We start from the raw sequence: 12129 nt of genomic DNA, 5'->3' as shown, positions 1-12129 counted from the left end.
TCGGCCTCCAAAGTGCTGTATTACAAGTTGAGCCACGACACCAGACCTCAGGGTACTCTTGCCTATGATTTAGGCCCAGGCTTTCTGCCACAAGGCATAGTACATTCAGTTCATGGTCCCGAGAACCAGTCAGGCTGTACACTAGAGACTTGGTGCATGAACCCTCTTAGAAAGACAGAAGTTTGGAGTTTGAAGATGATGGACTCATTTGAGACTCCTTGGCCAATAAGTCACTAGTTTCGGTTTTCTTGTGGACCCCCCAGAAGACATCTACATGAACTAAGCTGAGAACAGAAAGTAGAGCCATAAAGTGTCTCCTGCGGGCTCTTCAGGAGAAAGAATGGGACCCTATTTGCTTGGGAGAATGGGTGCCATGTTCTTGTTCATGAGTGCAATTGCCTTCGTTCAATAGGTAGGGGGACAAAGGAATTTTTGCTGTTTTTTTTTTCTCTGCAGAACTACATGTCAGCTCTGCCCTGTACCCAGAAGGCTTGTCTTTAAGGAGTCCATTGACACATGGCCTTGACTTTGGTTTCAACCTGTAGGTAGCATGGCAGGTGAATAAAGTCATTGTATCAACATCTGTGCCACACAGTGTCTGTCATGGCTCAGCTCTGCAAAAAATCCCTGCTCTGCCAGCCCCTCGATGATTTCTTTAACCTTCTTCATCTTTGTAAAGTTCCGTTCTGCCTGAGAATGCCATCTGTCCCCTAACAGGACCCTGGCTGACACACTGAGCCTTCTTTTCCTTCACCTTTATTCTCATTTGAATGGCGAGTGAATTCCACTCCCTATGCCCGCGTACAAATATAACACCCAGAGCTAAGCTACATAACAGACATGAGACACAAAGGAGAAAAGCCAGCTGAACACCCGGCCTGCTCACTCTAGAATGAAGGGCCACAGCCGGTGGGGAATGACCTTGGGAAGCATTCCAGTCATAGAGCTCCAAGCCTGAGGAAGAGAGGAAGAGAGGGAGGGAGGGAGGGAGGGAGGAAGGGAGTGAGTGAGTGAGTGATGTTTTGGGCAGCTATGTCGAAACTAAAGGAGGCCATGGGATAGGGACTGCAGGACTGGCTGCACTCAGAGACACCGTTGGGGGCCAGAGTCTGGAAACCATCAGGTTCCCACTGCAGAAAAGACATTCTGGCAAAGATAGAGAGGTGGGGGTGGCAGTTTTGGAACAGGGAGGTATGCAGGGGATGTTTCTGGGGTACAGGCAGATGTAGGTCATGCACCAAAGCAAACGGGAGAGTACTAGAGTGGAAGAAATAAACAGAGTTCCTAGGAAATAGACCTTGCTGCTGGGCAACCTTGCAATACCAGCACTGTTGGAGACTCGAGACTGTATTGTGAGTTCTAGGCCAGCTTAGACTACTACATAGTAATCCTCTCTCCAAATAGCCACACCACCATCACTACCACCACCACCACCACCACCATCATCATCACCACCACCACCATCATCATCATCATCATCAACAACAACAACAACATTTGCTAGTACATTGGAAGTAGGAAGGAGAGAGGGTGAGTATAGAAAACCACTTCTTAACGGATGGCCGTGGCGTTCCCCACAACCAGAGAGGCAATGTATTCTATTCCGTTTTCTTGAGTCGGGCGCCTGTGGGAAAGGCAAGTAAAAAAGAAACAACAATGCTGGGCCAGCTCCAGTGAACCCTGTCTGACATGAAACAGTTGTGGTCAGCAGGCCAGAGATACGTGTTCCTCGGAACTTGGTGTCCTGGAGACCCTTGGCCACTTCCTCCTCGACCTTCTGCCTAGCTGATTCAAATTGGTAGGATCAGGAGTTACATACTGGCTCTTTTGTTTCTTTCTCTACTAACAGGAACATCGAGACCTGATTTGGTCTTTATGGACCATGCCTCTTTTGAAAGCACTAGCAAAAATTAAGTAGAATCAGAATGAAACTCTAAGAGATGTGATCAATAACTTACAACAGGAAGAATTAAATGTGGAAAATCCAGACCTCCTAGATTGTGAAAGAATTAAGGCACTAGCTATTAGAGGGGAAAGTCCCATCAATTATAAAAATCCAAACATTTAGGAATTCTATCAAGTAGTTACATGGAAGAAAACATTATTTAATTAGAGGAAGATGGTGGGCCCCTCCTTTAGGTAAAGACAGCATGAATAGATACAGGACCGCTGCAGAGCCATTGCCCTACACAGGGACATGTGATGAAGAAGGTGACAGATGGGTTAATATTGATGGAAAGAGAGTATTATATTATTCCTTAAATTTTATAGAATGCTTGGCCAGATCACGTCCCTGTGCTTGCCTATTATCAAAAGGAATTATCCTATCTTTAAAAAGACAATTACATGAATTTTGGCTAAGAGAGAGTAAAGACTAAAGATTCCTTACAGCTGGCTGTCCTGTTGTTATCCGAGAGATGATATTTAGAGATTGAGGTAAATGAGGTATATGACCACCGTCTGGCACCAGTCTGTTTCTCAGGAAAATGTATTTCCTGTCTTGCTTTCTTTTCTGTACTTCATGTAAACTGTTAAACTTTTTCTTGGTTATTTGAGTGTACCTTGGCAAAGAGTCAAAAAATTAGCTCCTGTTCAAGCATTATATATAACCACAAAGCAGATTTCAGTAACATCGCAGCAGATTCAAACCACCCTGAGTGTGTCCTGTCATTGCGCTAAACCTGTGCCTTCCTGAGTACCAGAGCCCTGCTTCTCCTGCAGTGTCCTCCGTCTGAGTGGTCCGTGGCACAACAAAACCAACCAAACAAAAACAATGAAGAAGACTGTTAGGAAGCTGTAGATAAAAGTCTGAGCTCACAACAGTCTAGACTCAAGGTATACTCACACTGTGTGTTTTCTTCCTTTTAAAAGCATGTACTTACTGTCTGTGTCTGAGTATTCTGCCTGTATATATGTCAGTGCACCACATGTGTGGCTGGAGCCCATGGAAGTCAGAAGAGAGGTAAGGTCCCTTTGAACTAGAGTTGAGACATTTGCGAGTCATTGTGTAGGAGCTGGGTCCTCTAGAAGAGCAGCCAGTACTTTGATCCATGAGCTATCTCTCTGGTGATGTGTCTCACAGAATGTGCACTAGTCGTCTTCAAGAGAGGCATGAGCCAGGAATTTGGGAGGGCTTGTCATGTGTCTGTACCCGGCTGTGTGCTAAGAATGTGGCCAACAGTCACAATGCTGACCATCTCATGAGTACTGTCAGCCATCAGGCTCTGTGCCAGGTCCTTTATGGTGAATACTTTGACCTGACAGAATGCTCATAGGAACTCTATGAGACTCAAACTTGGCAAGAATTCAGTAACTTGTCCTCAGGCCACCCAACTAGAAAATGTCCCCGTGGCTAGGAATCTAGTCATCAAAGGTCCTGGGAGGATTTTTTTAATCTTCCCTTAAGCGAACAGCCCAATTACTGTCTATCCAAAGACTTTCCACCTTCAGAAAAGGTAGCCTTACAGCTGAGGGTGAAATTTGCTGCCTTTCCTGACTCCCACTATCCATTTGCAAAAGTTCGAGATTCCCCACAGACCTCCCAAGGGTGAGGCCTGGGGTACAGCTTGTATTCTAAAAAGTGAAAACACAAATTAAATAATTAACATTTAACTCTGCTAGCTTTAACACACACACACACACACACACACACACACACACTTATCCCTTTATCTTTTTGTATACATTTCGGAACCAGGTATAAATATCTATAATAACCTGGAACAAAATATCTTTTGCCTATTGTTAACCAGATTTCCATACTTGTTTCCATTCTTTTTAAGTTTTTCCTTAAGGTAAAATTAACACACAATGAAATACATCTTGTGTACTCTGTATTCCCATTTTAGTTCCTGAAGTGAATTAGCACATTTTGTTTCCCAAATTGATCTATTCTCCTGAGAGTCCAAGATTGGTTCTGCTGGGTCAGAGTCCATGTATCTGCAGAGCCGGCTCCTAGAGTCTCCTGAAGTCACACTGACACTTAGATTTTATAGTTTCTTGGCCTCCTGTACCTTCTCATCCTGCTTTCTTTTTAGGAGGATAACCCAGGCTGCTCTCTCCATCTCAAGAGCTTTGGGATAAGCACAGCTGTGAAGCATCTGCCATGCAAGGGGCACATTCAAGGGTTCTGTGAACTCAGATGTGGTCATCCTGGGAGCCACCATCCAGCCCCCCACCCACATTGTTTAATGAGGTTTTACAAATGTTCCCACTGGGTAATCCAGATTTCCCTTGTGGAAAGCTCTCTCAGGTCCCTTTGAGGTAAGTCACTTCTCTTACTCTACCCACCAGAGGCAAACACTTGTCTCTCCACTTCCTGCTGAAAATGAAATAATGGCACTTCAACCTTTGGCTCTGGTTTCTCCTACTGAGCAAAGTGGCACTGGGACATGTCCACACCATGTCAGTATCATGTTTTGTTTTTAACTACTGAGTAATATTCCATCTAGACAGACCTTAGTCAACTTACCGTCCCCTCCTGTTGGTGGCGTTATGATCTTCGTTGCTGACATTGCTTGTCCCTTGGCAATAATCTCCTTGCCACTGACCTGTGGACCTAACACAAAGTCACACCCGTAGGCCTTCCAAGAAACAGTGTGAAGGCTGGGTCTTTGAAAAACACATCACAATCCACTGCCACACCTCAGTTCAGGGGACGGCTCGGTCCTCTCTAACCTGCACATGCTTTGGCCTTTGGCCTTGACCGTTTTATAATCCTCATTTGTTTATAGATTTGGCTCCTGTTACTGGAGCCCACACCGTTGAGGGCATGAGCCATGGGGTTTCCACTCTGTCTTATACCTGGGGTTGCCTAGAGTGGGAAAAGCACAGGTTTGGCGAGTTGAAACCAGTTCTATCATTCTCATCATCACCGTAATGATCCTCATGTGTTGTGGATAAAATGCCCCCCCAAAGCACTTGGCACAGAGAAAGTTTCTGAAACAGGGAGATAGAAGTTGTTTGTGGAAGATACAGAGGGGCCTGTGATAAAGTTAGTCACATGCCATGAAGCCAGGGGTTCTTTTCATTCTTACAGGATGGAAAGAGTTGCTTTGTTTCAAAACCAGACATGACCACGAGAGACAGATAAGCGGGGAGCTCCACTCCCCACTCACCCTACGTTGCTTTTTTATTGCTGCAATAAACACCACAGCCCAAAACTAGTAGGGCATGAGAAGGGTTACTTTGTTCTATACTTTATAGCCATCAGCAGAAGACAAGACAGGAACTCAAGTGGGGCAGGAACCTGGGGGAGGAATTGGAGAAGAGGCCATGAGCGAATTCTACTTATTAGCTTGCTTTCCATGATACATTCAACTTGACTTTTTATATAACCTTCATGATCATATGCCCAGGAGTGGGTCCACCCCTATCAATTATTGATTAAAAAATGCCCCACAAGCTCACCTAAGAGCCAGTGAAAAGACCAGTCAATTGAGGATCGCTCTTTCCAGAAGACTGTAGTGTGTGTCAAGCTGGCACAGCGTGTCAGGCTAACGGGCACAACTTTTACTTTTGGATTTCCCCAAGATTTCATGTTAACACCACGGTATAAAATGTATCTTAGCCTTAAAAACCCCATAGTCTTTGCATTTTTTTTCAACAATTTAAAAGTCTGCATTCTCTCTTAAAAATCCACTGTCTTTTAACTATGGAGTCCTGTAAAATTTGGATGCAAAACAGCAGCAGCCTACCTCAGACTAAGAGCTATACCGATTCTCTAGTCCCAAACCCTGGGCATCCCTGGCTCTTCAGTTTGCTGATGACCTGACAGGGAGCTTCTCAACCCCTAAGTGCATAGGCCAACTCCCCTAATAAATCCCTCCTCACACCACTCTGAGTCTGTCAAACCCCAACTAACACAGATTCAGAAAACAAGAATGGTTCTAGAGGAACACAAATTCAAGGAAACGCAAACTTAATTGGTTCTTTAATCTCACTAGACATAAAAATGTTGAGAGCTTCACTTCTAAATGCAAATGCTACCAAAAGTCCATGATGCATTTGCTAATATGTGCAAAATATTTGTCCTGGGTTCTCCTGATCTGTCTCTTATAGGATGAGAGGGAGTTGGTGACTCAACTTAGGATGTTTGTGAACCCTAGTGGAGAGCCAAGGGTAATGGCATCACCAGCTGCTCCCAGCATCTTTATGGGACAAAGGAATGAAGGAAAAGAAGGACCATAAAGATTTGGACTCTGGGAAGAGAGTGGACCACCCAGGAGTGCAGACATCTTGAGGTCGCAGGACAGACTGACACCTCTTCATACCTCAGCCCACATCCCTGGTCCAAGGGGAAACTGCACAGTGTCTCTGGACACAGGGATAGAGGAATAGACAGCCACTGGTACCTGTGGTTCTGGTCTGCAACCAGGACCAAACTGAGCCAGCCAGCCAGCTTCCTGCACCCAAATCCCATTGGGGAGAGAGCTGGACCCGCAGAAGTGTGGATACTCCTGATAAGTCAGAGGAGACTACCCTCTGCCCACAGTCCAGGCCCAATAGTGCCAACTGTTCCTGCTGGTGCAAGGATCTACACGAGCAATGAGGAGCAAGACCCTTTGATTCCTGCCTGTGCCTAGAGCCAGAAGACAGTCTCCAGAAGCACCAATATACCTAAAATCAGAGCACCTGTTCTCAAGAAAGGCTGAAAGAAAACAGGAAAACAGTTCTACAGGAGTGCTGACACAGAGGCCTATAGCAGGGTCAAGTCACTCTCAGAAACAGCAAGACAAGCAAACACCAGAGATAACCCAATGGCTAGAGGCAAGTGCAGGAACCTAAGCAACAGAAACCAAGACTACTTGGCATCATCAGAGCCCAGTTCGTCCACCAAAGAAAATACTGGATATCCAAACACACCAGAAAAGCAAGATTTACATTTAAAAATCACATTTTTTGAAAATGATGGAGAACTTTAAGAAAGACATAAAAAGCTCCCTTAAAGAAATGCAGGAAAACACAAGTAAACAAGTAGAAGCCCTTGGAAAGGAAACAAAATTTCTCTGAAAGAATTACAGGAAAACACAACCAAACAGGTGAAGGAATTGAAAATGGAAATAGAAACAATAAAGAAAGCATGAAGGGAGACAACTCTGGATATAGAAAACCAAAGGAAGAGACAAGGAGCCATAGATACAAGAATCAACAACAGAATACAAGAGATAGAAGAAAGAATCTCAGAGGCAGGAGATACCATAGAAAACATCGACACAACTGTCAAAGATGATGTAAAACACAAAAAGCTCCTAGCCCAAAACATACAGGAAATCCAGGACACAATGAGAAGATCAAACCTAAGGATAATAGGTATAGAAGAAAGTGAAGACTCCCAATTTAAGGCCAGTAAATATTTTCAATGATATTATAGAGGAAAACGTCCTTAACTTAAAGAAAGAGATGCCCATAAACATACAAGAAGCCCACAGAACTCCAAATAGATTGAACCAGAAGAGAAATTCCTCCCATCACATAATAGTTAAAACACAAAATGCACAAAACAAAGAAAGAATATTAAAAGCAGTAAGGGGAAAAGGTCAAGTGACATAAAAATGCAGACTTATAAGAATCACACCAGACTTCTCACAAGAGACTATGAAAGCCAATAGATCCTGGATAGATGTCATACAGACCCTAAGAGAACACAAATGCCAGCCCAAGTTACTGTATCAGCAAAACTCTCAATTAACATAGATGAAGAAACCAAGATATTTCATGACAAAACCAAATTATGCAATATCTTTCTACAAATCCAGCCCTACAAAGGATAATAGATGGAAAACTCCAACACAAGGAGAGAAACTACACCATACAGAAAGCAAGAATATAATTTCCTTGCAGTGAATCCAAAAGAGAGACAACCAAACACAATTCCACCTCTAATAACGAAAATAACAGGGAGAGACAATCACCATTCCCTAATATCTCTCAACATCAATGGATTCAATTCCCCAATAAAAAGACACAGACTAAAAGAATGGATACCTAAAGAGGACACAGCATTTTGCTACATGCAGGAAACACACCTCAGAGACAAAGACAGACACTACCTCAGAGTAAATGACTGGAAAACAACATTCCAATCAAATGGCCTGAAGAAACAAGCTGGAGTCAGCATTCTAATATCAAATAAAATTGACTTTCAACCAAAAGTCATCAAAAAAGACAAGAAAGGACACTTCATATTCATCAAAGGAAAACTCCACCAAGATAAACTCTCAATCCTAAATATCTATGCTCTAAATGCAAGGGCAACTACATTCATAAAAGAAACCTTACTAAAGCTCAAAGTACACATTGCACATCACACGATAATAGTAGGAGATTTCAACACCCCACTCTCATCAATGGACAGTTCATGGAAAGAGAAATTAGACAGAGACATAGAGAAACTAAGAGAGGCTATGAACCAAATGGATTTAACAGATAGTTATAGAACATTCCATCCTAAATCAAAAGGATTTACCTTCTCCTCAGCACCTCATCAAACCTTCTCCAAAATTGATCATAATCGGTCACAAAACAGGCCTCAACAGATACAGGAAGATAGACATAATCCCATGCATCCTATCAGATCACCACCCACTAAGACTGGTCTTCAATAACAACAATAATGACATAAAGCCCATATATGCATAGAAGTTGAACAATGCTCTACTCAATGACAACTTGGTCAAGGAAGAAATAAAGAAAGAAATTAAAGACTTCTTAGAATTTAATGAAGATGAAGATACAACACTCCCAAACTTATGGAACACAATGAGAGCAGTACTAAGGGGAAAACTCATAGCTCTGAGTGCCTGCATAAAGAAACAGGAGAGAGCATATGTCAGCAGCTTGACAGCACACCTAATAGATTTAGAACAAAAAGAAATAAATAAACCCAAGAGGAGTGGAAGGCAGGAAATAATAAAACTCAGAGCTGAAACCAACCAAGTATAAATGAAAAGGACTATACAAAGAATCAACAAAACCAGGAGCTGGCTCTTTGAGAAAATCAACAAAATTGATAAACCCTTAGTGAGACTAACCAGAGGCCACAGAGAGTGTATCCAAATTAACAGGGGCAGGGAATAGAGAGGCAAAGATTAAAACAGAGACTGAAGGAACACCCATTCAGAGCCTGCCCCACATGTGACCCATACATATACAGCCACCCAATTAGACAAGATGGATGAAGCAAAGAAGTGCAGGTCGACAGGAGCTGGATGTAGATCTCTCCTGACAGACACAGCCAGAATACAGCATATACAGAGGCAAATGCCAGCAGCAAACCACTGAACTGAAAATAGGACCCCCGCTGAAGGAATCAGAGAAAGAACTGGAAGAGCTTGAAGGGGCTCATGACCCCATATGTACAACAATGCCAAGCAACCAGAGCTTCCAGGACTAAGCCACTACCTAAAGACTATACATGGACTGACCCTGGACTCTGACCTCATAGGTAGCAATGAATATCCTAGTAAGAGCACCAGTGGAAGGGGAACCCTTGGTCCTGCTAAGACTGAACCCCAGTGAATGTGATTGTTGAGGGGAGGGTGGTAATGGGGGGAAGATGGGGAGGGGAAACCCATAAAGAAGGGGAGGGAGAGGGATTAGGGGGATGTTTGCCCGGAAACCGGGAAAGGGAATAACATTCGAAATGTAAATAAGAAATACTCAAGTTAATAAAAAAAAAATTGACAAGGACAAAAAAAAAAAATAAGAAAAAAAAAAAAAAAAAAAAAGAAAAAAGAAATGAAAAGGAGCCATAACAACAGAACCTGATGAAATTTAAAAAATCATCAGATCCTACTACAAAAACCAATATTCAAAAACTGGAAAATCTGGAGGAAATGAACAATTTTCTAGACAGATACCAGGTACCAAAGTTAAATCAGGAACAAATAAACCATCTAAACAACACCATAACTCCTAAATAAATAGAAGCAGTTATTAAAAGTCTCCCAATCAAAAAGAGTCCAGATGGGTTCAGTGCAGAATTCTATCAGACCTTCATAGAAGACCTCATACCAATCCTGTCCAAACCATTTCATAAAATAGAAACAGACAGAGCACTACCAAATTCCTTCTATGAAGCCAAAACTACTCATACCGAAAGCACACAAAGACCCAACAAAGAAAGAGAACTTCAGACCAATTTCCCTTATGAATATTGACACAAAAATAATCAATAAAATTTTTTCAAACCAAATCCAAGAACACTTCAAAATGATCATCCATCATGATCAAGTAGGCTTCATCGCAGGGATGCAGGGATGGTTTAATATATGAAAATCCATCAATGTAATCCACTATATGAACAAACTCAAAGATAAGAACCACATGATCATTTCATTAGATGCTGAGAAAGCATTTGACAAAATTCAACACTCCTTCATGATAAAAGTCCTGGAAAGATCAGGAATTCAAGGCCCATATCTAAACACAGTAAAAGCCATATACAGCAAATGAGTAGCTAACATCAAACTAAATGGAGAGAAACTTGAAGCAATCCCACTAAAATCAGGAACTAGACAAGGCTGCCCACTCTCTCCCTACTTATTCAATATAGTACTTGAAGTCCTAGCCAGAGCAATCAGAAAGCAAAAAGGAGGTCAAAGGGATACAAATTGGAAGGGAAGACATCAAAATATCACTATTTGCAGTTGATATGATGGTGTACTTAAGTGACCCCAAAAGTTTCACCAGAGAACTACTTAACCTGATAAACAACTTCAGCAAAGTGTCGGGGTATAAAATTAACTCAAACAGATCAGTAGCCTTCCTCTACTTAAAGGATAAACAGGCTGAGAAAGAAATTAAGAAAATGACACCCTTCACAATAGTCACAAATAATATAAAATATCTTGGTGTGACTGTATCCAAGCAAGTGAAAGATCTGTATGACAAGAACTTCAAGTCTCTGAAGAAAGAAATTGAGGAAGATCTCAGAAGATGGAAAGATCTTCCATGCTCATGGATTGGCAGGATTAATATAGTAAAGGTGGCCATTTTGCCAAAAGCAATCTACAGATTCAATGCAGTCCCCATCAAAATTCCTACTCAATTCTTTATAGAGATAGAAAGGGCAATTTGCAAATTCATTTGGGATACCAAAAAACCCAGGATAGGAAAAACTGTACTCAACAATAAAAGAACTTCTGGGGGAATCACCATGCCAGACTTCAAGCAGTATTACAGAGCAAGAGTCATAAAAACTGTATGGTATTGGTACAGAGACAGGCAGATAGATCAGTCAAGCAGATTGAAGATCCAGAAATGAACCCACACACCTATAGTCTTGATCTTTGACAAAAGAGCTAAAACCATCCAATGGAAGAAAGATAGCATTTTCAACAAATGGTGCTGATTCAACTGGAGGTGAGCATGTAGAAGAATGCAAATCGATTCATTCTTACCACCATGTCCAAAGCTTAAGTCCAAGTGGATCAAGGACCTCCACTTCCAACCAGATACACTAAAACTAATAGAAAAAAAAGTGGGGGAGAGTTTCAAACACATGGGCACTGGGGAAAATTTCCTGAACAATACACCAACAGCTCAAGCTCTAAGATCAAGAATCAACAAATGGGACCTCATAAAACCGCAAAACATTTGTAAAGCAAAAGACACTGTAAGTAGGACAAAACAGCAACCAACTGATTGGGAAAAGATCTTTACCAATCCTACGTCTCATAGAGGGCTAATATTCAAATTATACAAAGAACTCAAGAAGTTAGATTCCAGAGAGCCAAATAACCCTTTAAAAATGGGATACAGAGCTAAACAAAACTTTGTCAGCTGAGGATTATCGAATGGCCAAAAAGCACCTAAAGAAATGTTCAACATCCTTAGTCATCAGGGAAATGCAAATCAAAACAACCCTGAGATTCCACCTCACACCAGTTAGAATGGCTAAGATAAAACACTCAGGTGACAGCAGATGCTGTCGAGGATGTGGACAAAGAGGAACACTCCTCCATTGTTGGTGGGATTGCAGACTGGTACAAACATTCTGGAAATCAGTCTGGAGGTTCCTCAGAAAATTAGACATTCCACTACCTGAGGACCCAGCTATACCTCTCTTGAGCATATACCCAAAAGATGCTCCAACATACAACAAAGACACATGTTCTACTAAGTTCA

Source organism: Rattus rattus, chromosome 6, assembly GCF_011064425.1.
Source record: "Rattus rattus isolate New Zealand chromosome 6, Rrattus_CSIRO_v1, whole genome shotgun sequence".
Lineage (NCBI taxonomy): Eukaryota > Metazoa > Chordata > Mammalia > Rodentia > Muridae > Rattus > Rattus rattus.
The sequence above is the reverse complement of the archived record's forward strand: the minus strand, read 5'-3'. Positions refer to the sequence as shown.